At 41.8% G+C, this 24727-nt stretch overlaps 1 protein-coding gene across 24 annotated transcripts in view; it reads right to left on the bottom strand.

Annotated features, from left to right (window-relative positions):
• The window catches only part of LOC307031165 (adhesion G protein-coupled receptor L3), a 183693-nt gene that overhangs the window by 145304 nt on the left and 13662 nt on the right, over positions 1 to 24727 (bottom strand). For all 24 annotated transcript variants that reach the window (XM_079668007.1, XM_079667996.1, XM_079668013.1 and 21 more), the window contains exon 2: positions 17704 to 17767. The gene's annotated coding sequence lies outside the window, so the exon portion shown is untranslated. The remainder of the gene's footprint in view (positions 1 to 17703; positions 17768 to 24727) is intronic.

Here is a 24727-nt window from a genome sequence, read left to right as displayed (position 1 = left end):
TCTCTGAGGTGATTGATGATGGCAACATGCTCCGCTGTGCTCCTGTCTGCTGTTGTCTAAAGTGTGTAAACAAAAAGGCCCAGGAGCGTGAATTACAATCGTTTCTGCTCCAGTCTCTCTGCAAACTCATCTGCATCTGACCTCGTACACTGCCCACAGCTGAATCTGACATCAGCCAAAACACACTCTCAGTATATGTGTGTATTTCCACAGTATACAATGCTGGGCTGTATTGCCAACAGTACAAGGATTTCTCTGACACATCACAGTGAGAAAAAAAGTTCACTAAGAACAATGCAACTGATAAAATGAAGATAATTCAACTACTTTTAAATATGTATATTAATGTCAGAGGACAGAAAACGAAAAGCTTTCCACTGATGTGTTGCACAAGCTAACTATTTCCTTTTTCTATATTTCTCTTACATTAATACAGTACTTCTTTAAATGTCACAGGAAAGTAATTAAGTTGATAGAAAAATCTGCACACTAGATATTTCCACATCCTTCTCAGGACACTGTGTCAAACTCCAGCAGGATGGAGAGGGTAAATGTTAAGTGGAGTGACACAGAGAAATGTCCTCTGTTCAGTCTGAGTCTGCAAACCATTATTCAGATTGAAGCACACCTCAGCGATCCAGGTCTGTATTCATGCACTAATGCTCGCCGCGAATGACCCAATAGCTCAGCACGTTCGAGCGATTTCCTCCGTGCACGCTCAGGCTGACAGTTTCTCTGACGATCCCTTAGAAATGCAGATGTCTTGCGTGAGACGAAGCAGTGTTCCAGGTTAGGACTGAGGCGAGCTGAACACTGTTCACATGCGCACTGTAAGCAGCATTGAGAGGGATTATTACTTTATGAAAGTGTATGCTTGAAGTCCAAGCTGCTGGTTTCAGGTAAACAACAGAACATTTTGCTTTATGTGTCTTGTTTTTAGTTTTATGTAAATATTTCTCCTCATGTCAGTGTTTCCCCTACCATTGCAGGCGAAACACTGCGCCCCGCCAACGGAGCCCCGTGCCCCCACTGAAATTCAAGCTGTTTTTTTTATATATTTTATATATATATATATATATATATATATATATATATATATATATATACAGTGGGGGCAAAAAAGTATTTAGTCAGCCACCAATTGTGCAAGTTCTCCCATTTAAAAAGATGAGAGAGGCCTGTACTTTTCATCCTAGGTATACCTCAACTATGAGAGACAAAATGAGAAAAAAACAAATCCAGAAAATCACATTGTCTGATTTTTAAACAATTTACTTGCACATTATGGTGGAACATAAGTATTTGGTAAATAACAAAAGTTCATCTCAATACTTTGTTATATACCCTTTGTTGGCAATGACAGAGGTCAAACGTTTTCTGTAAGTCTTCACAAGGTTTTCACACACTGTTGCTGGTATTTTGGCCCATTCCTCCATGCAGATCTCCTCTAGAGCAGTGATGTTTTGGGGCTGTCGCTGGGCAACACGGACTTTCAACTCACTCCAAAGATTCTCTATGGGGTTGAGATCTGGAGACTGGCTAGGCCACTCCAGGACCTTGAAATGCTTCTTACGAAGCCACTCCTTCGTTGCCCGGGCGGTGTGTTTGGGATCATTGTCATGCTGAAAGACCCAGCCACGTTTCATCTTCAATGCCCTTGCTGATGGAAGGAGGTTGTCACTCAAAATCTCACGATACATGGCCCCATTCATTCTTTCCTTTACACGGATCAGTCGTCCTGGTCCCTTTGCAGAAAAACAGCCCCAAAGCATGATGTTTCCACCCCAATGTTTCACAGTAGGTATGGTGTTCTTTGGATGCAACTCAGCATTCTTTCTCCTCCAAACACGTCTAGTTTTTACCAAAAAGTTCTATTTTGGTTTCATCTGACCATATGACATTCTCCCAATCCTCTTCTGGATCATCTAAATGCTCTCTAGCAAACTTCAGACGGGCCTGGACATGTACTGGCTTAAGTAGGGGGACACGTCTGGCACTGCAGGATTTGAGTCCCTGGCGGCGTAGTGTGTTACTGATGGTAGCCTTTGTTACTTTGGTCCCAGCTCTCTGCAGGTCATTGACTAGGTCCCCTGTTTGTTTGCAGGTGACCAAATACTTATTTTCCACGATAATTTGCAAATAAATTCTTTAAAAATCAGACAATGTGATTTTCTGGATTTTTTTTTCTCATTTTGTCTCTCATAATTGAGGTATACCTAGGATGAAAATTGCAGGCCTCTTTCATCTTTTTAAGTGGGAGAACTTGCACAATTGGTGGCTGACTAAATATTTTTTTGCCCCACTGTATAGAGCACCAAATTGCAACTGAAGTAATCTATCTACTGTCACTTTTCACATTGAACATGTGCTCTTTTATTCAATAAACTAAACGCTTATGTTATTTATCCAATTTATGTGCATGTTTCAGTGTCTGACTTGTTTATTTTCTGCAGATTTGACTCGGATAATGACTGACTTTCACTTTAAGTTGTGAGTTTAGTGTTTTTCACCCTAAGAAACACTGATGCATTAATAAATAAAAATAATCCGCAGCTCCTCTCTCTGCTCCGGGCGGGCCACACACACACACACACACACACACACACACACACACACACACACACACACACACACACACACACACACACACACACACACACACACACACACACACACACACACACACACACACACACACACACACACACACACACACACACACACACACACACACACACACACACACACACACACACACACACACACACACACACACACACACACACACACACACACACACACACACACACACACACCTTTAAGACAGCCTGAACAGCTTTTCATCACCCCGACCATTTTGCACATATTGTACTGCTGTATTGTGTGGAGTATTTACTATATACATGACATTTTTATTTGTCTCTTATAGAGCATTTTATTTTGTTCAGTATATTTATATTGTGTATTATTGTAATGCTATTTATGCTGCTATAATTAACATGCTAACATGTTATGCTGACATGCAATCCAAACACTGAACTTGACTCTTCAGTTAGACCCAATTGCATTCCAGACAAAAGAGGAGTATTTCATGTACAACAGTCCCAACAGCTGGCCATAGCTACAAACCAAACAAACAAAAGGGTTAAATAAAAAAGTCTGACATACTGACATGTCAGCACAGTTCAGCTGTAGTCTAAACACACAGGGCTTCATGCCAAAGTCAAAGCATGCCCTCCTTCACATGGAGCACATGCACTTCACACCAAATCAGCAGCAAGACGTGCACACTAACCAGCGCAGCAGCAGTCATTAGGCCGGGGTCTCAGAGTTGGCTCATGTTTCATGTTAAATTGGGTGTGAGAAGCATGAATGCACATCTGTGTTCATGTGTGTGCATGACAGGAAACTCAAGGCAAATGTTTTGAGATCAAATTATGAGTCAGACTTGCACAAGATATTTTACAATTAATAAACAGAGAAACACCCTGCAGGTCAAGAAAAAACACTTACATTTGAATAATGTGTCATATTTGAACGACTGAAAATGAAATTATTTTGCGCTTGCAGTCTTTCACAGCACTCCTTTATTATACTTCTGCGAAGCAATTTGTCCGTTATTGCTTTCTAATAGGGCAACATATCCTAGGTCACATCTTCAAGCAGCTGGGGTAAACAAACGAAAATCCTGTGGTGTATTAGCAGAGACAAGGCACCACAGTTCGAGGGTGTTAAATGGCGTAAATATGCATACATTGTCCCGTTTAACGCACGATGCTTGCCCTCCCGCTAAATGAGTTATGAAACGGACCACATGTGAGTGTGAAAAATGAAGCACTTAGAGACTGTAGTTCATAGAGCCATATGCCTTCATCTCCACTTTCAGCATGTTGTGTGTAAACTGATGGACAAAAGGCTGAACTCAAGCCTTCCGTTTGCTGTCAAAAGAGACATACTCAAGAAATCTGCTGCTTTTAATGTATGTCAAAGACCCCAATTTCATCTTTTTGTTTTCATGCATGATAATGGTCTGCAAGTCAGTTTATGATAACTTAAATGATTAAAGTCAATCATTTATTTACAATTTATTTATTAGTATTTGCAATTATCGTAAATAAATTGGGGATTATTTTACATGTATTACTCACAACTTCTGAATGTATTTAAGGTCTATTTTAAAATGTAAACAACAGATACAACAAGGATAACAAAATGACATTAGGCATTAACATGTTTACATTGTCTTTGCAGTTGCTAACATGTTTATGTTGTGTCCATTGTATTAGAACAACATGTTTTCTGTCAACTATTTCAAATGAAGAGAGAGAAAAGGAAAGAGGTGCTTCCACTGTTGTCCTTAAGCTTTTCAAGTTCAGGCATACATTGAAAAAGTCTGAATCGTACACTGTTAATATGATTTCTCTGCAACTGACTAATAAATACCATTGAGTATTCAGCGTGCTCTATCACTGTCTCCACACAACGTCTTGTAAGAATTAATAAATGGCCGAGCTGAAACCTGACAGCACAATAGCTGGCAGAAAGTAAGTGGGATATCACTAAAGGACTGAGTATTATTCTTTCTTAATATGTATGTATTCAAATGTCCCCGGCTCCTGGAGGTCATGTTATGTAGCGGGACACATCTGATGTATTTCTCTGAGTCCGGGCTTCGGAGCGGCTTGTCACTGGCGAGTAATAAATCCCCTGAGTCGCCTAACCAAGTGAAGCACATCGATCTGTTTTCCTTTAGAACAAATATGAGATTGGTAAAGAACATAAGTGGTGAGCCTTTTTAAAAATATTCCTGCATGGCTGCACTGCATTTCTCTGTGCAGAGTCAAGCTGCTATTAAGCACGATGAAAGTCAATGAATTCCGATTGTATTTATCCTCCCATATCATATCTTTGAAGGTCAAAAGGGCAATAACTTCCTCCCATGTCTGCACTTTTCTGTCTTCTCCACAGCAGTCATCATGAAGATTACACACTCTGCTGCTTATTGATTGCTTGCACACAGATGCAAACAGCAGGTTTAAACGGAAACACTAAGTCTGCATGGAGAGAAACGTAATGTGACCTGATGAGCTCGGTCTGCATGGAAACATTGCTCATGTCATCTAAATTGTTACTGAAATACTTTTTTTTGGCTTCCACTACTACAAATGATAAGTGGATTGTTGCAGAAGTCAGGATGATTGATTAAATGTCAAATATGAAAAGAAATAATCATCATCATCCCAAGATGCTTATCCAAATACAGCTTATATAACAATTATTTTATATAAAAAGCTACCCCAAATATAACCAGATAGAAGAAGGAAAAAAAATAATCACATTTTCGTGGATTAGAAATGTCTTTTAGTAAATACCTAGGATTCCATGCGGCAGATTAAGGAGTATAAAAAAAGACATTATTATTATTATTATATAAATCTTACATTTGAACTCAATCAGCAGAAACTGGAAGCACAAGCAGAGGAGCCAAAAAGCTCATTATTCAATCTCCACTAAACACTGCCTACAGTATTCACAAATTAAAGGACACACGCCAGATTTCCTTCTGCTTAGGATATCAAACTAAAGAGCCAGAAGAAATCCATCCCTCCACAGGATGGATTACAGGGTCCTGCAGGAATCCTGAGGAGGGGACAATGGCGCAGAAAACATCTACAACTGGGATTATGGGATAAACAGATGGACAACAGGAGAAGAGGCTCAGAATAAAAAAGGGACTTTATTTACACCGTCCCCTTCTTCATTAAAGTAAATATAGAGCACTTTCTCCCGGGATAACAAATTCCCTTCTCTTTTCCTCAGAGGACCTCCTCCTGTGAGCTGTGCTGCGCCAGAAATAACTGCAGTCCTCAGGTAAGAGCCCTCAGGGACACATCCACAGGAAGTGTGCTGCATGCTCATCTCCAAATACTTTATCTGAGCAGCTGACATCTTCAGGAGAACATGCCTTACAGTCTCACTTCTTAATCCCAATGGGAACAGGAATAAGAAGAGTATCTGAGCTGGACATACCAACCCTAATATACTCTGTGAAGTGTGCAGTGGATCAAAGCTTAGGTAAAGATATAAATAAAGCTTGCTTTCCTCCTTGCGGCTGTTTTAACGTCCAGGCTGATCTATTTACGAGAAAAGACCGGGGACGTTTTTCAAAAATTGATGACGGCCTTACATAAATTATGCAAACATTTGTCCTTGTGCCAAACAGTGCATCTACTGAATAATAATGACTGGAGGGGCTTGGGGATATGAGTATGCAGAATATGAAACACATGCCAATGTCCCCCTGTCATCTGCGGCCAAATCAAAAGGCAAGAGACGCGGCTGCGGAAGGAACAAAAGTCCAGAAATATGTCAATGTCTGACGGAACTTTTCACTTATTTTTCTTTCTTTAAATATATTTCATGTCCTACTTTAAGAACCGAAGCTCTGTCTGTCACTTTGTTAGCATCATCTGCAGCGTCTCAACCAGTGAAATCCCTCGCTCTGCATGTAAATTAACAGTCCATTACTTTATTGTCATGTTTAGTGGTTTAGCATCACTGTTAGACATTTACAAGGTATCTGTGTAATGTTCATTTTGCTAGAGATACTGCGGCTTGATAACTCAATGAAAAGGCTGTAAACGTTTCACGCTGGGGACAGCCGAGTTCAGAAGGATGTTAGAGGTAGCAGTGAATGGAAATCTTGAAATGATTAAATAGCCTTGGTTTTAGGCGTCTTTTATGTAAATAAAAAAAGATCTGCATATTTCAGCTTTTATCAGTAATGCATTATAGTAATAATACTAATGGTAGGTTCAATCAGACAGAGTATGAGGAACGCTAAATCTCACCGCTGGCATGGACACGCAGCAGACGGATGTTTGTTAGTGATTTCGTATGCAAATGCAATAACCTTATTAGCTAATCCGCTGTCCCCCCTTGGCAACATAGAGAGGTCCAATTTCAAACAGCTTCATTTAGTTTGCTGTTTACACTACAGAGTGGATGGTAAAGCAAAGTGTGTGTCCACATTACCTGTCTGCATGTTTTACAACTTCATTCAACTCCTTAAACCCTGCATCTTATCGGTCAAAATGGCCTGCCAGCACCCGCGCCTTTTTATTTATTTATCTTTCAATTTGTATATATTTCAAATTTATACAAATATGAATCACATGCATCTTCTGTAAACCCACATATGTGTATATAATGTAACCTCATCTGCACCTTATTTACGCCTTGCACTTTCTGATTTGATGCAAACTGCATTTCGGTGTACTTGTATAAGACAATAAAGACTAATCTAATCAAAATGCATCCCAGTAAATAATAATAAACATGATGTTTTATACCAGATTTAAACACTTTCTTATATTTCAATATGTTAGGAACAGTGACATTATTCGTTTGGGAAGAAGACGGTCATTTTCAGTTTAAATGTCTTCCAAAAAGAAAAATAGCATTTTGGAAAACTTCCTGAGAAGAAACCACACATGAGAGCGGTGTCTATCTTATTTAAGTCTTCTCGCAATGAGCTCATAAAGTGATACACTTATAAATTGAGATACCGTGATACCCAATTACGTTAAATTGATCAAAACAAACAACTACATTTTTCACACAATCAATTAAGAAAATGTTGGACATTTCCTCAAAACCCCAATTATGAACCTCAGGGGATTCATTTATATTTTCTGACAAATAGGATTTTCTTTATTGTATTAAAGAAAACATTCCCTCCCGGCCCTCTCAGTGAATATCCAATGAATGTCCTGGATGAATTAGTATGCTTGTTTTGAGCAGAGAATTTGTTTGTTTGATTCCACTGGCGATCTGTTTCATTGCTCAAGTGAAAAAATGCCTAATTGATTTATGTAAATTGATGCCGTGCCTATGACATTTGTCAGGCTGTTATATCAATAGCAATACTGACAGCAACAAATAACAAAATACAGAAGAAAATGCCACAAATAAAGGGTTTAATTATGATATAAAGGGAATTTCACAATGTGCGGGAAATCTTGTCTTAATTCCATAAAAAAACGTGACATGCTTTAACACACACACACCCCCCACACACACACACACACACACACACACACACACACACACACACACACACACACACACACACACACACACACACACACACACACACACACACACACACACACACACACACACACACACACACACACACACACACACACACACACACACACACACACACACACACACACACACACACACACACACACACACACACACACACACACACACACACACACACACACACACACACACACACACATCTGCTCGTCAGTGAGCCTGTTGGAAGCTGTCACACGGCTGGCAGCTTCTGTAACTTGGGCAGATGGTACAGCACAATTAGACCCACCGAATCTCTCAATCAATCTCCTGCATGCAGCATGAAGAAGAGCTCCGTTTCTCTTCAAACTAACATGCCTGTCCACTTTGTATTCCAGTTTGCAAACTGTCTGAGAACCCCTTCTGTTCTTGAAGGTCTTCGTCTTGCCTTCTTTTGCCCCATTCAGCAAGCTACAATTCTGACAGTTATTTCTAATTTACTACACACACTGTCCTTGATCCCCTTTCACTTGCACAACACTCCCCACGACCCCCCCTCCTCTTACCCAGTTTTCTGCCACCTCTCTTGGCTTGTTCAACCACTGGCCCTGAATGCAACACTATACTTTAGACAATAGGCGAGCGCAAGTGTTTCATTCACACCCAATTACTGTGAAAGGGATTTTTGGGCACAGAGGAGCACAAAGAGAGTGTTAGAGAGGAACAAGATATCCCGGGCGTTTTCTGTTCTGTCCCATGTTCTGCACACAAAGGGAGAAGAAAGCGATCCGGTGCATTCGACACCGGCGGGGGCCATTAGCCAGCGCTAGTTAAATAAGAATAGCTTTAACAGAGACGGGAAACATCTGCTGCTCGCGCCGGGCCCTTGTTGGCCCCGAGGACCGTGGCTTTGATCAGCGGCCCTCGCAAACACCTTCCTCCAAGAGCTCGGATGAAACAGCCTCTCAAACACACACCAAGTGCAGGAGAAGCACTCACACACACAGCGAGAAATACAAGTGCACACAAACCAGAAGGGCTAAGATGCGCACCAACATATAAGCAGACTGCTGATACATGCATTTAGAAACGTGGATTTACTCTAAGGCAACACAATTTATTTCAACATGGACTAGTGCAGTATTCAAATTGCAAGAAGCACACCATTTGTCAAAGGCTAAATATGTGGTAATAAAATGTTGAATACAATTTTGTGGAGGTGCAGAGATATCCCCTGCTTTCAATATTTTTCCACAGACATAAACAAATATTTGTAGGGTGCAAATCCTTCAAAGATAATGTGAATAACACTGTAATGCAAAAAGCATCAATGCCTCCAATATTGCAATTGTCAAAACTAGTTATTTTTTAGAAATTGTGCAACCCTGATATCATCTTCAAATCCCTTTTCTCTTGGTAGAGAGAAATACAAACTTGCATGGCTACATTTCCTCTCATGCAGGGACATATCCTCATTTCCAGTAGACACTAGCCAAACCGTTTCCTGAGCAGCGGGCCAGACGCCACCTTTTGGATCGCCAATCCCGCTGCTGTACTTCCTCCACCTGTGACGGGAAGATGACTCACTCGCCTGCCAGACTCCATCGAGGGACGGTGTGTACCAGGGCGTAGTCGCTGCCAACACAGACAGACACGGGGGGGGGGGGGGGAGGGGGACACCACCAATACCACCACCACCCTCTGCACCACACTGTGACCCGCTCATGCAGCTGATAAAATAATGCGGCCTGTGAGCAGATGCATCACGCTCTACCTGCTCAGGGTGTGACAATGCAACAATTCCAACGGAGGCACCGGGCCAAATGATTATGATATGGCAGACGGGAGGAAATACACGGGGAGAATGTTCAAATCAGCAGCGGTACACGTGAACGCACCAGCTGCTGCGGAAAAGCAATATGAGAATTATAGGTTCAATTGGATTTATTTCTTTCTCAACAGTAAATGTTTATGTAATTTTCAGGGTCTGTATTTTTAGCCGTAGAGCCCACGCTCCACCTGTTCTGGATTCCTCTCTCAATACACAAACAGCACACTTTCTATATTTTGAAAATGCAAAATAAATGCTAGATAAAAACCAGGCAACAAAGATTTCACCAGGAAGGATAAATGCTGAACCCAAACAACATCAACAAGTCTATTTCTCTTGCATTATCCGCATACTTTATTTCTCTTGCTTTCTCATGATCTACAGTAAACAATATAAAAGCTGTGCATTTGTTCAATATGCTACTCGATAAGTTGCTTAATAGAATTAAGGACTGGTGCCAAACAATCAGGAGAAATTATTATATTGCAGCAATTTAATTAATAGGAAAAGCGAGGAGAGTTAAATTGGTTTGCAAATGATTTCGTTGGCACTGGGTATGATTGCGTTTATTCTGATCAGTGATAAAAACATTTGCAGTGTATATCACATGTCAAATTACAACACTACATCATGCCCTTAAATTGCTGCACATTCATCGAATGAATTAGACTTTCTTATTGAAAGACCATGAAGAAATGTCCGTGTGTAATTATAAAGTCTTAATAGAATGACTTGTGCAGAAGCCAAATCAATTTTCTTTTTTTCTGGGTGTTCATTATTCTGACCATGGAGAACATACCGAGGGTCGCGCCACGTTGTAATTCCTAATTAACTGGGCAGCACAGAGTTCTTGGTCCGCAATGACCCTGCAGGACGGAGTCTCGGGGGATTTCTCTTACTAAGTTACTGTACCATGTGTCATTACTGAAAGATCTGGGTCATGGTCTGAAAAAAGACAACCTAAAGCCTCCTGCAGCTGGAAACACCTGTGGACTCTGGGGCTTATGGGTAACCACTGTTAGGGGATTTTGTTTATTCTGTGCATGCCACCTATCTGTCAACCACCAGTAAGGAGGAGGAAAATTCCCGACTTCATAGCTAATCTTGGTTAAAGCTTCGTACCCATCAGAGGCATGTTTTTACACCGCCTCCGAGATTAGTCATGTGTACACTCGTACATATCGGGGCATTACCGTCATTGGTGGGGAACACAAAAGCTTCAGTGGTGAGTAAATGTCTCTGTTTGCTCAGGAGAGATCAGGCGTGCCCTCTGTGTTACAACATGGGCCACCTGCAGTCTGGGAAAAAGGTTTCTGCGGGGAATTAGAGGATTCTGATGAATGAACAAGACAAACATGAGTAACCCGGCCCAATATACTGCTTATCTACAAGCTTATGTTGCACAAAGGAGGCAGATAAGCTAAGACATGCCAGCACAGTGAGGGAATGGAGAGTGGAAATGAGCATGGGGGGGGGGGGGGGGGGGGGGGGGGGGGCGGGGGGTGGAGGAGGAAAACATACCCAGGTCAGGATCTACAGGAGCGCGGTCAGTTGCAACAGAGCCTGGATGCTTTGAGTTGCCGCAGAACAATTAACCATTGACCAGAGAGACGCTGCATAGCTTGGGATCCATGTCATTCATGAGAGCAAGAACACAAAGCGTGGAGTCATTACGACGACCTCTACCTGCACCGGGCAGTGAATGCAACACTAATCAATGAGAAAAAAAGGTATTGCGGTTGAACTGGCAAGAATATATGCCTTTGATGTAGGTGGTCTGCATGAAGCATCACGTTGCAGCTCTGTTATCTATAACTATCAACTTGATTTACTATGGAACGGGTCGGTCCAATGTATTTAAACCCGAAATAAGGCGTTTTTTCTTAACCTAACCACTAAGTTGTGGCAACTCAACTGAACAAACTTAGGTCCTATATTCGCAAAGCCATACCTTTTGTTTTTACTATAACTTTGACCTCTGTGTTTAAATTAACAACATTTAAAGTGTCATGAATATTTTTAAAACTCATTTTCCATGTCTGTGGGTATTTGGTATTGTCTGGTCAATTAAAAAGCCTCACTGAGTCCTGCATATTCCTGTCTGAGCACTTCACAATAAGCCACAAGTGACAAAATGGAACTTCAGTCGTCAAGTGCCATAAATCCATCCCTGCTGAATTAGCAATCATCCACAGCGCCAGGAACAAATCCCATTGACTTGATTCCTATTTAATTATTCTACTCGAAAATCCTTTCTGCTCACCCCTTTTCCTCTAAAAGGAATTGCTTTCCCCATTTAAAAACAATCTCTACCTATTTGAGAATTACATTTCCTCAACTTATCACAGTACTCTACTGCAGCCTTTATTTCATTTTAACCTGAGTGAATGTGGCACGCTACACAATGGGCTTTCACTGAGGTGAAGTAATTGCCTAAATGCAGCTTGACAGGGGAGGTTGATTCATTCGGGAGAAAACATTGGCTGTTGAGAAAAAGTGTTGACGGAGGAGCTGGAGACAGTAAGATGGAAAGAGGAAGAATGAAGAAAGTTTCCACGGCCAAGCAAAACACGACATATTTCTCTGAGAGACAAAGTGTTAAGTTAGGCTACTCTGCAGGCTGTCAATAACCGCGTTCATCACCGGGCCCAGCCACAGTCTATATATTGATTAAACCATCCATCACTTAAACTCTACAAGACATTATTTCTAATTAAAAAGTAAGTCATAAATTGCAGCATTTATTGCCAGGCCGTGGATGTAAATTCAAGGGAGGGCCGAACAGATTGCATCCCCTGTCCGCGCTTTAGAGCCACCGTAAAAAGGACAGACGGGTGTGATGGCACCTTTGGGATCCTCACATGCACACCGACAGCAGGGAGGGGCTCGCCGCTTCACCCATATGCAAATCAATAACTCCTCTGCTCGTGTTTTTATAAGACAGGCGAAGGAGCAAAGCATGCATGTGTAAGAGCAAATATGCAAATTACATTTTCATAAACCATCTGGGAATATGTAAAAAGGAACAGCGGCCAATGTACTTGAATATGATGTATAATCATAAGAGGTCATGAAGGTGTATGAAAGTGCTCCATCACTAAACTGGGCTGGCAGACACAACAAGCACCCATTATCTACCTGTGTCTCCATTTTTCCTCTGCTAAACAACAATTTTGCTGCCAAATATGCAGTCGCAGGGCATTATTTAATGATCCCTGTTGATAAAGAGGCCATTAGCACACCTACACTGCAGCCAAAGCTGTGACGGAGCAGAGCGAACACAGAACACACAGTCAGAGCAGACGCAGCTCCGAGTTGACAACTTCTGATTAACTCGACGTGCGCGCTGCTTGTCAGCCGCTGAACCCCCGACAGCCACTGGCAGAGTGGTAGCATGTGGGTTATTTTTTGACGGGCACAGACGGATGTCTGATTTCACAGGTACTAGCCAAAAGGGTGGGAGGAAATGGAAAAGGAAAACGAAGAAAGGGCATGTCACGGCCTCCTCAGCCTCCACAAAGGAAAGCATGTGCAATCATTATTCATCTGTCTCTGTCACTTCTCCTGGGCTCATGCTTTTCTATACCTGCCAGAATGAGAGGACCACACACACCTTCTGAGTCATATTCAGCTACGAGCCAGACAGGTTCGTCGCCAAAGTGAAGGAAGTGGCCTTGGTGTTGTTGAGAGACAGAATCAGTGTCCAGGAGGGGGGGGGGGGGGGGGGGGAGAACTACTGAGTGAGCTAAAAAGGACAAGATGGAGTGATCCTCTATAAAAAGACCAGCAGTCATTTCTTCCTCTCCTCTACCCTTAATGTCCTGAGAGATCTCGGTTTCCTCTGCAAAGCCTCTGCACATCAAACACGGCTGATTAGAGCCGCACACCTCGCTGCAGCTAAAGCCTTGGACAGGGTGCACACGCAGTTCAAAAGAGACACCAAAGAGGAAGAACTCTGCAGGTTAGAGGCTCATCTCCCTGGACTTGAAGCATCTCTGAAGCTTCCTCCACATCAATGTGCAGCAGCAAATGGAGATTTCCACTCATCATATCTCAAACACAATGCCTCGGAGCTCACATAGCATCGGTGTCTTTCAAATGAGGGCTGCTTTGGACTCTTCTGTCATGTCAGATGATATCCAGTGCAGCGTGAGCAGGATTGAATTGTCATCAACAGATCGTACTATTCGTTAACGTCGGCATAGATGGTCAGGGAGAGGAGGGGGCACAGGAGGAAGAGGAAGATGCTGCTGGGCTGTCAGGATGTTGTTTTATTGAGACACACAAACTGTCAGGGCAGGTATCAGGAGAGCAGACGGCCACATGACAACACTCTTGTCCTAACATCCTACAAACCCCGTCTCATCCTGAAATAGCTCTGTCCAAATTCAACGTATATTTCTCTGTCACACTTTGAGGGCACAGCGTGAGGAAGAGTCTCAACATATCCAGCCTCGTGAAGCATTCACCTGCATCGCCCTCTGGGACTGAGGAGACGGTGACACTGGAATAACAATGTTCAGGCTTCACTCTCTTCTCTCTGACATCTAGTTACCACATTACACAATTCAGTCACTACTTAAACTTGGATTTACTTCATGTGCGCACCAATGTTTGCTGTTTTCAGGCACAGGGCATCTTTTTGATGGAAGGAACTGCACTTCAGTCGTGTTCTAGGCTCTGTTTGTCTTCCAGAACAGTTACAGAAGAAACAAGTGTATTTTTAAATAAACGCAACATAATCATCATTATTAAAAGGAATTACATTTTCCCACCTGTGTGTTAAATGTTTCAGCTAAATTGTGTTTGTTTAGGTTAGCATGACTCTGTCCAAAGCTAATCTACCAGCACTTCAAAAACATGCAGAGGTTTTTCTTTGCGGGGCTTAATTGAGAGATTTGCATTTCTTACCCTCCATCTTTTGCAAGCATTAAACAACAGATTGAAACCTATAACTGGTGGGCTGATTGTGTTGTGAATAAAAATTAATTAAATAGACAAAGGTGAGAGAAACTCTTTGGGAAAGAAAGGTTAATTTCCCTTAATTAGTTAAACCTCTGTTAACTTTTAAATCATCTCCAGCTGAATTGTTACACTTGTGTGTGCGTGTGAAATCCTCTCTTAGCACTGAATATTAATATTCCTAAGTGAGATACACAATTTACAGGATTTAAAAATGCATGGCTGCATTTAACGACGATAATGCAGGGTCACTGAACACATGAATATTGCATTGGATGAGGTGCAGAATGTTGAAGTGCGTCTCTGTAAACATCACATTTAACAGCGTTCGTGAACATTTAATTCACATGTACACATGCCTGCCGACATGTGCATGAATGTTAGTCTCCCTAAGCAGGTGGCCCCTCTGTATGAATGTGTGTGAATGCTGACTTGTATATGTAAAAGGCACGATGAGGGGTTGTAAAGACTGGAGAAGCAGTCTAATGACCATTTAAAACCACACACATCTATATATCCCCCTCAACAACACTGATTCCTTTACAGCCGCTCAAAACTAAGGACGTGAATGTCCCCGCGAACTCTCTGTCTTTTGGGACCACCAACATGTCTGAGCAAGTATCCAACAGTTGTTAAGACAACAGTTTAGAGGGGCACACATTACCAGCAATGTGTGCCATTGAAATAATGTGGTTATTTAGAGGGTTCTGCTGCCTTGTCCGGTCTCCCCGAGCCCGTCTAGTTTCCCCAGAAACAGCAACACAACAACAAAAGCTGCACAAAGTCAGGAACACTGCTGACAACGGCCAAAAAGGCTTCACTCCCTCCCTCTCCATTCAAATGAAACGCTTTGCATCAAGCCCCGGCAGGATCTCACTGTGCAAACAGACTGCAGGGCTTTAAGATAACAGAACCAAACTCATGTCATCACAGGACATTATGGTCAAACTAACCTGAATGCCTGAGGCTGTGTGCAGCCAGGATGGGTATGCAAAGCATTCGGAGGAGGAGCTGAGGTTGAGACACTCTGGATATTCAAAAAACATATCTTGCATATCTTAATTACGTCCTATCCTGCCTAACCCTTTGATCCATAGTACCATATCAAAATATTGTGCTTTTAAATCCAGGAGTTTTCCTCCTCTCTGAAGTAGATTACACTTAATCTAAAGTGACCACACATTAAGCAAAACGAGGTGCGTCAAATGAAGGCAGTAACTCCATGCTGGGCTGCATTAGGATATTTATCATCAAAGCGAACTGCAGCTTTTAATTCATTTGACATCTTTCAGCACTAATACAGTATCTGATTTCTGAGCAGCAGCGGTACACAGTCACACAGCGGGACATCTGCAGGGAAGCAGCGGGTGTTTCTGCAGAAAAAGAGAGCAAGGCCATTATGTCTGCAGCAGATTTACGCCTTCTATCGGAAAAGCACGAGCAAGCGCCACGCGCGGATATCGCCCGCTGCTCTCAATGTTATTCAGATGACAGAACTACTCTATTTTCACCTTGCAACTAATGTGACCATTACTCCCATGTCAGCAACATTTACTGTCCTTTCTTTGTGCAAGGGAATTGGGAAATTAATTCTAAAAACAGGGATAATCCTGGGATGTGTGTGTAGTTTCTGGGATTATGGTTCCCAATTACTCTCCTCTGAAATCTCCCGTCCCATCATATAGAGGATATGAGTCCCAGAGGCCTCATCAAAAAGGTGATATGAGACACATTCTCCCACCGCACTGGGTTTCATGCATTAATCTTGTTGCATAGTGTTGTAAAATAATATCAACAAGAGCTCGAGAGGGAAATATGAACATAAAATAATCTGCACTGCAGCGGGGAAAGAGGAAAGTATTGAGTTAGATGTAACTGAAACTGGATGGTGTGTGTGAGTGTTTGTTTGTGTGTGTTTGTGTGTGTGAGGAAGGGAGGCAGGGAGGGAGAGGAGGGGCCCACCAGTAAACTCAGGAGGGTAAACAATCTCCCTAATTGGATTCAATCCAGGCTCACCACAGGAGGCGGTGAGGCTAGTGGCTCCATTCAATGTGGAGGGAAGTGTGTGTGTGTGTGTGTGTGTGTGTGTGTGTGTGTGTGTGTGTGTGTGTGTGTGTGTGTGTGTGTGTGTGTGTGTGTGTGTGTGTGTGTGTGTGTGTGTGTGTGTGTGTGTGTGTGTGTGTGTGTGTGTGTGTGTGTGTGTGTGTGTGTGTGTGTGTGTGTGTGTGTGTGTGTGTGTGTGTGTGTGTGTTTATCGACAGGAGGAGGCGAGGAGGGCGTCAGCTGGCATGTGAGAGAGGGAAAGGGGAAGAGGATAAGTGGCAGCAGCAGAGAGCAAACACAGGGCTGCAGAAGACAACAATGACAAACAGAGGAAAATAATCTTGGTGCGTGAAGGTGTCTGTGGTTATGAGGTGTAGGTGCGTGTGCGTGTGCGTGTGCGTGTGCGTGTGCGTGTGTGTCTGTGTGTGTGTGTGCACAAAGCAAGAGACTTGAGGTTTAGAGGAATGGAAGCCAGCTGTGCTTTTGCATGATTACACTGAAAACATCATTTGCATCAGGGAATGAAATCCAAACACGGATACGTATGGTTACCGACCAAAAACCCTCCTCATCGCTGGCGGCAGAAATCAAAAGGCTCAGAGTGATGTCCCACAGATTTGCATACTGAAAGGAGTACCTCTCATGAATCATTTTCATAAACATCCCATAGCACACAACGAAGAAGCCGCATGATTGGACCACATGAATGCCCTTCATTACTGCTATGTGTCGAGGGGGGACGTGTCCTCAGAGATGTTCATTCAAAAGAAGTGACATACCTTGTTGCTTCTTGAGTGTTCTCCAGGCAATATCACATTCCAGATAGTCAAAGCATGCTCGATCCTGAAGGAAACAGAGAGGAAGAAGGTTTGTTTCAGTAAAACATGATGAACATTTTCATAACGTAAGAGGTGTAATAGATAATAAAGGCAACATATGCGATGAAATTCCATGAATAAATGAAATGTTACGATGCTGCAGACTGGTGAAATGGTCTTTATATTTGCTCATTTTTATTAATTTGTGATACAAATGGGTAGAATGTTGCAAGAAATATATTTCTGTCCAATATCAGTCCATATGAAGTCTCCTCCAGAGAGTGTGTGGGGGAGACTGGGAGAAACTCCGTCTGAATTGAGCTTTGGGATTGTACCCTTAGCAGACCATCTACATGCACACAAGCCAATAGAACACACTACAGAAAAGGGAATACCACCCAAAAGCACAATGGGGCCTCTTTAAGACACACAGAAACTAGTGCAACTGACATATTGATGCAAGTAAAATGCAGGACAGTTCAGCAGGAAGTACTACTTTTAATGTCTGACTTAAAGTTAACTTCCTTGTTGACATAATTACTGAACAAGGCTTGTGCACAACCATGACACAAATCAATCTGTTTTTCCTACATTCAATTGATTTGCAATATTGGTAAAAATGTTCACGATAAGATATGTTTGCTTTGCGGCAAAACATATCCCTACAAAGAAAGTGTCCATAAATAAGGAAATCAAGTCTTGGCAGGAAGAACTTCTAATGTCTGCGATCATGACTTAGAGTCATCGTTAATGGGCCTGTGCACAACCATGACATAAATCAACTGTGAAGAACTAAAAGATATATGACTTATCAATGCCAGAAGTCTTAGTAATCAAAGTGGCATCTCACACAAACACCATATTTTAGTCTGTTCTGGGTCTTCCAGCATTAAGTGGCATCTTCTCATAAATGTTTCAGCTGTTGTCTGCCTCTCAGTGGGCGATAGAGCGGCTGTATGTAGAGCTATTCAGGTCACATCAGCTTTTAACGGCTGATTTATTAGAGCCCAACCGGGGCTGCAGGACAAAGAGCCTGTTTTAAACTGCATTAACACTCTGCAGTAAATATCCCATGCAACATTAGCATTTTGATGACTGCCCTCCCTCGTCACCTTTAACGTGCCTCGTTGTCCCACACTCACATTTTACTCTCTCCATCTTTCTTTTTCTGTGCCACTTTCTCTCTTCCTCCTCATATTCAATAGAAACCTTTGCTACTGCTCTGATGCCACTGTGCACAGGTTCACTTTCATTACGGCTGATTTAATGAGCTACATAAACGCAGGAACATTCAAATTGTATTGAGTGGAAATAAAATAGCACGTTTCTTCCACACCACCTTCGCGGAAAAACATGCCACCTCTCTCTCTTTCATTATTGTGATGCAAGCTATCTTCACATGTTGATAATTAAATCTCAACTTCAATCATAACAGCGATGAGCAGCAGAGTAATTGAGGCGTCCACAGAGCAGGTTAGGGTCATGAATAATAAGCCAAAATTAAAAAGAATAATCAGTAGTGCTGTGTACACTATGCAAATTAACTAGATATTTTATTAGCAGAATTGGACAAATATGATTGTACTCTAACCTATCAGGGTTGCCTGTTAACATATTTTAGAAGCACATGCTTTAAAGATGAGCAAAAAGAGTCAAATAAATCGTCTCGAACTATGACCAAATAATCTTGGCTTCTGAACAAGTGCTTCTTCAAATCTGCTCTTCGTCATGTCTGATCAGATGTGAGACTGGCAGAAAGCCGGAGGTCGATTCAAAGGAAACTCTGAAGCTCATTTTGGTCAACATTGTTTGGAGAAGAACACAAAGCATATTGCAACAACTAAAAGCACAAACAGAGAGATTAAGTCCATGCACAATAGAAAATAAAAATCATATTCTGGGCAGTTCGATGTTCCATCATTTGGCCAAACCTAGTTTTCAGTAATCACAGCTATGGACCACATTTTATTTGTTACACATTGATATATTACAAAAGCGATCTCCACTGCTTCTCTGACGGAGCAGGAACATATACATCAGTTATCTTCTTATAACAATCTGTGTGGAAGTTATGGCGGCAGATGAAGATTCCTAAATATCTTCAATGAGTTGAGGGCCAGAGAAATGTAGACCATGCTCTCTAAGCCTCTCGGATGTTCATACCAGAGTTACTCAGCTCTATTGAAGTCCACGGTTAGGATGACCTGATGTGACACTGAGATATCGCGGGCACTGATGCTCGTTAATGAAAGCAGAAATGTGGAGTTATTCAGGAATGTTTTGAGTTTCAATGCAACAACACATAGAGATCAACAATTTGGGGGACATGTCTGGTATTCATCTGAGAAATATTGCAATCAAAATAGTATTTATCTCCCATGAATTGAGCTAGAGGCCTTCATTTATGCTACCAACTATAATGTGAGTGTACAAAGCATCATCCAAAACTTGAGAAAAATCTTTATATCATTGATTGAGTTTTTGTATGAAGACAACATCAACATACTTCTAAAGGCCATTTAAAGTATTTTTCAAAAATCGTTTAATGGAAAAGGCTGCAGGCATGGACAAAACTGCCAGTGTTACTTCAGACGTAAAGTGAAGAGTGTTGTCGGATAACTCTGCCTCGTCTTTATCTGCAAGTAAATGACTCCCTTTTGCAGAAATGTATAAAAAGGTAGTGTCTAAAGCAGCATTAACACAAAAACAATTGTTTGAAAAGTTTGCCTTTGGCCCTCTTCTCTACTTATTCTTCAGATGTTGCATCACAGTACTGTTCTCTGTTTTCTAAATTACAAAGTGAGGAAACACAGGCTGGTTGTCCTGCTTTCCCTGCCATGAACTTCCACCCAAATTTGATTTCACACCCTGAAAGTGATTCATTGTGGCACAGTGTGCAAAGCACTGTATCTCTGAACTATTATTCTACTATTATTTGTACCTTTTGTGTTCAGATAAATGCTCAATTTGTAAAATAAATTAATGTTCGAAATAATATCTTTCAATAGAACAAGCTACATGTTGCATTTTAGAAATGTATTAGAAGCAGCAGAATGATATTGTTATCGCAATATTCAATGTCATCGCATCTTTGACTCATATTGTGCAGCTCTACAGGATGCCCACCCCATCTATTTGCAGTTTATTTAATTGTCTGCACTTGCCATCTGCTTCTCTGCAGCTGCAGGTTATCTAACTTCTGACTTCATGTTGTTTCAAGCTAATCATGATGGAAAGTACAGGAGCCTGAATTTGACCAGGGGAACAGAAACAGGGCAGGTGTGACAATAGTTTTCCTGCCTCAAGTCTAAAACGTTGTGGGCATTCTTGAAATATATTAGCAGCTCTAGCACCAGCTTATTGTGTGTCCAAAAATCGTGTACGAGGAGACAAAAGACCAAACAGGAGCGAGGTGCATGCATGCAGCCACTGTATGACTGATCCGAGCCGACAGCCTGGTGTGTCTCTGTAAAAGCATTTACTGAGGCACAGCACCGCGGCCCGCCGAAAGCTCATGAAAGAGTGGCTTATTTTATCAGCCAAGTGGAAAATGTGCTGAGAAAGAGAGAGAGGCAATAGTGAGGAAGTCAGCGAGAGTAACTAAGCTATTGTGCCCAGCGCTGACCCAAACACCCGCGTTACAGTAGTCACGGCCGCTCACAACAAAAGCTGTAATCGGCAGAGCAGGGCTTTAAACTAAATGACCCGGCGATGGTGACACTGTAACTGACAGCAGGCCTGTGTGTGCAGAGGCTAAAGGCACAGCAGATATGGCTAATGAGCTGAAAACGTATTGAAATGGAGGAATCTTTACAAGAGGAGGCGCCCTTGAATCAGTAACCTACATTCTCCTGAGTGTAGTACTGTTATTCCACTACTTATTTCACAGATTACTCCAATGAGCTGCTCTCAGAGAGAAATAGCAGGCTGAATAAAGGCTGTCTTTGCACCCTGGGGTAAACTGCACTTCTAGTATAACAAACCATAACTTTCAGCAAATGTACTATTACACACTGTAAGGAGAAATATGAATTTATTTAAAAAATCCACAGTGAACAACTCATCACTATGGTGACGGGGGCCAATGCGCTACAACAACCCAAAACACTTCCATTCGGAGAATGGCGCTGCAGCTTCAGAGTTAGACTGTTTCATAATTGTATGTTAGATAGCTAGTTTACAGCAAATTTGCAATAATATCAAAAGGAATCATGAGATAACATTGCAAAAATAAGTTACAACTTACATTTTTGGTATGTTTCCAACAACTGTGTTGCACTGTACATCCCTGCATCAAAGTGTGAATACAAACAAGACCTCTGTTCATGTAAATGTAACACTAATTACTTTGCTCTGCTATTATCAGTTAAGTAATCAAAGCCAGTCAGGGCCTGTTCATTGAGAGGGAAGGGGAGGCTTTCCAATGAAAGTCAATGGGCAGCATTTATAATGCATGGGCAGCATCCTCGCCCCCCAGGGTCACATTAAATTCAGGGAAGCAGATAACAATAGACTGGGGCTGCTGGCACCTGCAGCGGGATAATGCATTCTTACATATTACTTCCTCATTCTTTAGTGTCAGTAGACTCTTCATTTTCTCAGCGCACACTCCCATAGATATTTTCCTTATATTTATTTCCATCTATTATATTTCCATGTTTTCCCAGAGTCCCCATTTCTCTCTCTTACTCTGTTTCGGCATACAAATCAGAAGCGTTGACAAGAGACACCAAACAATGCAGCTCTTACCCCTAAGACTACCCGATACAAGGGCCCTAGTTGGCCTTAATTGGAAAATTATGTAGCGAACGCATGTGTATTCATGTTTTTGTCCATGTGTCTGTGGAAACATAAAACAGAGAAGTGCTGAACACACACATGGTCTCCAGTATAATGCATTCAGCTAGGGTGGCACCTCAGTTAAATTGTTCATTGGTTGGTGTATGCAAGCTCATGTGTTTGAATATTTATGCAAATATCATGTTTTCTTCAAGATTGCTTCTAAAGCCAGGACCAGATTTCACATCTGATCTCACCTGGATATCCCGGCTCACAGTCATATTTTAAAAAAGCTTTATGTCTACAGACCATAATACTAAATGCATGAAATGTGTCGTCAAAAACAAGCTGTCAAACGCTCTTATGGAAAGGTTCCCCTCTGCTGTTTGCCTACAGGGGAATATCATTATGATAATCTGCCTCGTCTTTATCTGCAACACATACATATTCCCCACCACCACGACCAACCTTGTAGCAAAACATAAAAGTCAATAGAGAGGAAAATGGTATGGGTGACAGTAGTGGGACTTGACACCATAGGTCCTTCATGAGGGTGCACGCTGTGTGCATTCAGAATGAGCCATTTAGCATTTTCCTGTGATGCTAACGCCACACGCAGAGGTACATTTGTTCCACAGAGAGGAACCGGCCAAGGCCATAGACACGTGCTCAGAGAGAGGAAGAGGATGTACTTGAAAGAATATATATCAAAACAGGAATAATAAATGTATAATGTTTATGTTGATTCAATGTATAAAGACAGCAGAATTTCAGTCAATAAAATGTAAGGAAATAGGGGGGGAAAAGGCTGACTTCATGACGAATAAAAGTGGTTTATAATTAATTAAATGGATGTATGATTTGCACTCGGGTGAAAAAAGATACACGGCAGCTATTCGGCTATTTACACCCATCCCCCAAAAAAACGTACTGTCACTTCATGCCGTAAAGCGACACGCTTACGCTCGAAAGGGGGATTTACGGCGGTGCAAATAACATTGTTACCTACGGTCACCCGGCGTGCAAATAGCATTGTTACCTACGGGCACCCGGGTGTAAATAACATTGTTAGCTACAGACACCCGAGTGTAAATAGCATTGTTAGCTTTGGACACCCGGGTGTAAATAGCATTGTTAGCTACGGGCACCAGGGTGTAAATAACATTGTTAGCTACGGACACCCGGGTCTAAATAGCATTGTTAGCTATGGACAACCAGGTGTAAATAGCATTGTTAGCTACAGACACCCGGGTGTAAATAGCATTGTTAGCTATGGACACCCAGGTGCAAATAACATTGTTACCTACGGGCACCCGGGTTCAAATAACATTGTTACCTACGGACACCCGGGTGTAAATAACATTGTTAGCTATGGACACCGTCACCCGGGTGTAAATAGCATTGTTAGCTATGGACACCCGGGTGTAAATAGCATTGTTAGCTACGGGCACCCGGGTGTAAATAGCATTGTTAGCTATGGGTACCCGGGTACAAATAGCATCTGCCTTAAATAAAATATAAATCAATCAATATCAAGAAACAGTTGTATGGGATTAATTTGATTTTTTTTAAAGAAAAATTATAACAATAACTTGACTCAAATATCTTATATTAATGAGTAATTATTATAAACCCAAAAGCACCAACTAAAAGCTAATGTTCACATTAAATCTCCAACAATGTTTTCTAAAAAAGCAAAAACAATGATTTATTAAATGACATGCCATTTATTTTCTACTAAATAGTTGAATCATGCAACTGTTTTTGGCTTAAACATTATGAATTGATTACAATAAGTTGTTGGTTATGATTTCAGCTCTAATGTAAAACACGCATAGCTTCCCCTCTCGACTCTCAAGCAGAAAATGTGCAGCTGATTGAGGCAGTGGATCGAGTTTCGCTAGTTTACTTCTCAATCCTGTTTCCATGTGCCGGCCTGTGCCCCCCCCCACCCACCCTGACAAATATGGAACTTGACCCTCTGAGTTCTAAGGCCGACATGCACACTGAATCAAACCTTGGCATGGGGAAAGAGAGGTTTTTCCAATAAAGTGTGTGAAAGAGTGTGTGTATGCATGTGTTTATGTGAAATTCAATTGTGTATGTCTCTGTGTCTTCAGCGTAACCACATGTGTTTATTTCTTCATATACGGCTGCTTTTAGGTGTGTGTGTGTGCAGGCCGGGTTCAATAACCATGTGTGAAGC

This window comes from Notothenia rossii (assembly GCF_949606895.1).
Source record: "Notothenia rossii genome assembly, chromosome: 3".
Classification (NCBI taxonomy): domain Eukaryota; kingdom Metazoa; phylum Chordata; class Actinopteri; order Perciformes; family Nototheniidae; genus Notothenia; species Notothenia rossii.
The sequence above is the reverse complement of the archived record's forward strand: the minus strand, read 5'-3'. Positions and strand labels throughout refer to the sequence as shown.